We start from the raw sequence: 6,211 nt of genomic DNA, 5'->3' as shown, positions 1-6,211 counted from the left end.
AGATATATTTTTTACTTAATTATTCTTTTTATTTCTATCTCGCTCTTCTTACTCTTTTAATTTTATGTAAATTCTATACGTGAAGCAGGAACAACATGTCACTAATGTTACAATAAGTCACAACAGAACACTTCATGAAGCAGTACTACGTACTAAATAACTCATAAATGTTTTCTGGAGCACTGTAACTGTTTCCATTGGACAATTTGTATTACTAAAACGATTTTATTCACCAGACATAGCCATTAGTAAAATAACCTCATTCAAATACACCAGGGACACGGTCTTCCCTATATGGTGTGTCAAGGTCGTCGCGAGTACGAGGCTGAGCACTTGGACTAGTGCAGATTCCCTTCATTCATTCTACCACTGGATCTGCGGTAAGTATAAAGGCTTATAACGCTAAACGAAAGAAAAAAACACGATACTTATGGTGGTCAAAGTACAGATAGCTCAATGTAGTTGTGCATTTAACAACAAACACACTATAACTGGTAAATCCATATCAAATGAAATAGAAACTGCTTTGACAGCAAATACAATTTTTCAAATATCCACCAACATTGATCAATTTCTTTTAGATTACAAATCCAAAAATAATAGAAACGTATTATCCACAGGTTAAACTACAAACAATTTTCAAATCCTCCTTCAAAATAAGTATCTGTTTAAAAATGCCTTTCTGCCAAACCCGTGTCTTCATGGGTTGTTACACTTGTGGTAACTGTAAAACTCACCTACATTGGCAAAATAATATGGCAATTATATAAACGAGCCTAAGAACATATGGGATTATCCAGCAGAAATAACTCTTAAGACCTACAGACTCTCCAATATGCATAGATAGAAAAGCAATAACCATTTTACATCCATCAATAATTGCAGAATTCTTACCTCAGCATTTTTCAAAAATGAGCTTTTAATTAACCAACGAAGTTTTATTGATTACAAATGAAAGTCATATCTTTACAGATCTTTACATATTTTTATTTACGTAAATTTACATTTCTGTTTTTTATCACATTATAAATTTTGCTGATGATTGAATTTGTAAGTTCCAGAGCGTCCAATTAAAAAAAATGTTGATGAAACTTGGTTGAATGTTTGTTATTATTCCTGTGGTATTTTATTATTATCAAATTTCTCGCCTGACGTATGTGTTGCTAATATGTAGCATGTTAATATATAATGCCATTATAACACACTGAACGTTTTAGGAATTACGGAAGGATTGAATTTCTCCCAATATCTGCAAACCCTCTGTAAAGCTGTGATAGTATTTCCACATGTATTGTTTTAAGGTTCAGATAAGAACAGTAAGTTGTAATCGCAATAGCCAGATAAATTTCAAGAAATATAATGAATAAATAAATCTGAATTCTCAAAATTAATGAAAGAAACCAAACAAAATGCAAAATCAGTGTGAGCAGTAATCTTTATTAAACAACGACATAGATGAAAGTTAACAAGTGAACAGAACAACAGACAGCATTGTCCTTATCCATAAGGCGTACATGATCAAGATATGAAAATATTCTGAATAGCGCAGTTCTAAAGATATTCTCGATGAGACTGAGAGAGTACAACTATCTATAAAATACAATAACATTCTTCTATACAACAATCTTTCCCACGAGAAACTACATGTAACATCAAAGGGAATGATCCAGAACAATAGATAGTTTGCGAAAGGAGTATAGCCATGTTCCCTGAGCACAGTTCTATTCTATTGCTAAAACTACATACATGGCTAGAAAACTCTATGCACACAAAATTTTGAAAATTCTTGGTGAATGTGAGATGCTCATTTTACTAAACTAAAAAGATAGTAAACACAAAATATACTTTGCATACCACAGTATGAATAAGAATATCAAAATAGAAGTAGTAGTTTACAATACTTTTTATTTTATTTTATATCCTTCCTCCTTTCACTATCACAAAAATAAAAAATACCAGGCATTACTCCTCGTTAACCTGTCTTTGTGGGTATCACTGTCAGACAAAAGCTCTGAATCCATTTATCTTGTTACGTTTCGTTCTTCAATGCAAAATGTAACTATGTTACGGTAAATTTGGTTTTCTTTAAATACGAGAAAGGATTTACGTAATTGAATTTTTTTGTTCAACCAAGTATCTGTGTAAAGCAGTTCTGTATCAGATGTTACACTGATTCGTCAAATTAAAATTAGTTTTCAACCTACTTGAAAGTTAAAAATTATTCGTTATTGTCAATTCATTTTTCAACAGACATAAAAATCCCCATTGAAAACAATTTACTTGTGCTTATAAATTTCGTAAAATCCTAAGTAAGATCCAATCAGTAGATTTTTCTGTATACATCTATAGTTAATGTTTAGCAATTTCTAACTTATTAAGTTCACTTGGGGATTGAAATACAAGGAATTAAACTTTGTAATATAGAATTATTATATTTTTTATTAAGGTAATCGTTATCTTAAGATAAGCGAACTATTTTTCGTTTATTTTCTTTGCTTTCTGAACTTCCATTACCTCTGCCAATTTTATACTATAGTCTGAACAACCTTTAATTGGTAATGACTGGCTTCTTTTTGTAAAGGATCTTAAGTGTGATATTTGTACATTCCACCATCATTATTTTCCAAAGTTTGTGTTCTTTTAACTCCATCCTTTGTTACAGTAATTAGTTGAATGTCTCATTAATCTTGCAATAACGTGTAAAAATGACCCTGTTGTGTGAGGACCCTGAACTGAGTCACAGCAAATCAGGAAAATATTTAATTTGATGCACACTCCACATTACTAAGCAACATAAGTTCTATTCTTACAGGATTTTATTCCAAAAAGTTGATAATGGTAGTTATTTATGATGAAATTATATGTTGGATGGACTAATACCTTTAATATTCAGTTTATTGGATAGTCAGGACTACAAGAATGTGAACACTAAAAAAATATTCAAAAAGAAATTACTTTTATTTAACTTAGTTTTAAGTAAAGCACTGTATAATCACTACAAAAATAACAGGAAATAAAAAAATACACTACAGCAACAAACAGCTGAAAGTACTTTTCTAATTGTACATTAAAACTAGCCAGAAGTTTGTTGAACATTAACTAAGCAATTAGAAAATATCTGATAGATTCACAGATATTTTTACAGAAACCTAATGCCATTTCTAATGCCTCACATTTTTCAGATGTGCTAAAATATGATTCTACATTTTTATACCATTCCAAGTATGCTTTGAGATATTTTGATTAAAATAAAATTACAAAGTATAAATCATAAGATTCCTACATTTACCACACTGTAAGATAGAATTTATAAAAAAAGAAGTGTCACAATCATTCATCCAACTGGTACCTGATTATATCTAAACATGTTCAATACCTTGTGTTTCACTTCATAATTGTTGAATACTTAAACTACTCAACATTAGTAAAAAAACAATACTAAATGAACAGTGGTTTATTATGCAGCTTAAATTAATATTAAGTCTTGAACTTTAGCCAAAACTGAAGGTTATATATATTTACAAGTACACAACACCAAAGAAAATCCATATTCCTTTGTTTAAATACCCATAAAGAAAATTTATCATGGAAATTCCACAAGTACTTTCAATACTTATTACATTAACACAAAACTGGTTAAAGATTACCAAGTGTCATTTTTTCATAAAGTGAAAATAGGTTTCTAATATTTAAACAACAATTGTTCCCCAGTTTTCTAACCAACAAGCTTCAACACTAACAACAAAAAGTTGCAAAACAAAAAAATTATGACAGTACTTACAATCTTATGGTTCCATGTAGACTTTAAAAAGTAGTCCTCCAAAACTTATACATAAAATATCAATAAAGGAAAATACAAAGTTAAATAAAAACTGAATTAAGAAACACATTGCTAAATACATACATACATTACAGTAAACATGAAAAACTGGTTTCTTGTTCAATCCCTATTGGATTAATTTAGTGTTTGTTGAATTTTGTACATTCATGAACAAGTTACTTTCATGTTTTGCATTCATAACCCAACAATGTAGCTACTTATTCTTTTTACTTATGAAGCTAAGTAATATTTACATATTTAGCACTTTTTTTTTCTCCACATATCTTTCATTTTCAGATATCTTACCTTTAAAAGCTTTCATCATATTTATAAACTATCACCAGCAGACTGAAAGTTAATGTTTTGTTATTTTCAGACTACTTTCTTTATCTTTAATGTAATAAAAGATGTCCAACATCAAAAATGCCACAGTTTATGATCTAACCAATAACAAAAAAGGGAAAATGAAAACATTCACAATTAACTGAATTGAATGTGATGTAATATGAGGTAAGTACAAATTAATTACAGATTAATACTCACAATTTCATCGCAGAATTAATTTAAGCCTTGTTATTACTCACACACTAATCCTGATCATTAAGTAAAGAACTGCCCAAAATAATAATCTTGACCTTTTATTTACCCTGGCAATTAAAGAAGATAGTGAAGAATTGGGTATAATAAGATTTCCATTACTTTCTATAGAATCTTATAACACACAAATACATATACAAACAAAGAATCAACATCTGCTAAGCTTCGAGAGCATAATCTTTCTCAATTAAAATTAAGTTTCACTAATGGTGTTCTTAAAACAAACAATCATCTTGTAAATATGTAACAGTTCTCATTCAATTTATTATATTTTACAGCTTTATGAAATGGTATGCATATGGAGAGAGCAAATCATAGTTCGGGTATTTTTTGTACATTCTATGTTTATGAATTTAAAAATCAGACATTTTTATCTTAAGTACTATCTAAAAATTAGCTGTCTGAAAATGTTACCATATTCTTAAAGTACAACACTTATATGCTTTAAAATACAATGGGAATGACCTACACTTATTTTACTAGCATGATTGTCTTAGCATCTAAATAAAATAAACAACAGCATTCCACTCCCAAGTTAACTGGTAAAATACTTAATAAGTTACCAAGTTTAAAACTTTAATATACTTCCCAGAAAAACTAGAACTAAATTAAAACTATGACAATTTTTTTTATTTCTACAGTACTTTTCTTATTTTATTTCAATTTAACATCTAGATTTCTTAATATTTAAATCAAATTAGTGACCTCTTGAAAGGTAAAAACTGCGTGGTTTATACAAAACTTGTTCATTTTCAATCACCCAATTTCACAAGGGCTACTATTTCTGATACTTTATATACATCAATCATTCAACAAAATGTAGCATGTATTCGTATTAAAAAGTTTCGGTTCAAGAGCTATTACTATAAAAAAATAAATTTGTACACACTTGTTTGTTACACAATCAAGTTACAATTACAGTTTTAACATCATAGGTAGTTATTACTTTTAACACAAACAGGACTGGCTGTGTAGTTATTGAATTCAAATTTGATTTCATTAACCAAAATATATTAATATGTATGCAACTCATAAAGGAATTAGATGTTTCAATTAAAAGGTAGTATTTACTATGTTAATGGGGGACTTTGAAATTAGCGCCATTATGCCTCCAATGGCCATAAGATGTCTCTGCCGCATGGGCCAACAAACCGCGGTGGACGCCCACTGGCAACAGTGTTGTTTGCTATTTTCACTTTCTAGAAAGTGATTATGAACAGAAAACGGCTGCAGGTATGGAAATTAAATGAAGTCAGAAGTGTAGTAAATGTATTTTTAGTCAAACAAGCATTATTAGGCAAGTTAAAATTGTAACTTAAATGTACTTCATTGTATAATCTTACAGTGTCTAGATAGATGACATACACTGACCGGGCTCCATATACATTAGAACCTATGGTTGACTAAATTTAAAATTTAAACATCCCATATCAATTCTTTATTCTCGATGTTATACACAACAAGTGGTAAGTATTCACAAACACTTTTGAGCGGCTGTGAATCCCCATTAAGCACCCCTGCATTACAATTAAACTAAAGTTGTCAGTTGGGTGGGCGTTTTAGACAGGTGAATGCATTTGACAGTCAGGTCAACACAGTGTAGGCAATGTTCGTTATTGAAACTACTATCTAACTATTGGCAGTAATTAAATAAATAGGTTGGATCAATAGAATAACTTAATATAATATTTTTAGCAACATTTTATTCATTTTTACTGCAACTTGCTGCTTTCTATAATTTGTGGTATTTAATTAGGCTTTCTAACATTTAGATGCTATTTATATTCTTTATAT

The sequence above is a fragment of the Limulus polyphemus genome, unplaced genomic scaffold (assembly GCF_000517525.1).
Source record: "Limulus polyphemus unplaced genomic scaffold, Limulus_polyphemus-2.1.2 Scaffold4167, whole genome shotgun sequence".
In the NCBI taxonomy this organism is placed as follows: Eukaryota; Metazoa; Arthropoda; class Merostomata; order Xiphosura; family Limulidae; genus Limulus; species Limulus polyphemus.
The sequence above is the reverse complement of the archived record's forward strand: the minus strand, read 5'-3'. Positions refer to the sequence as shown.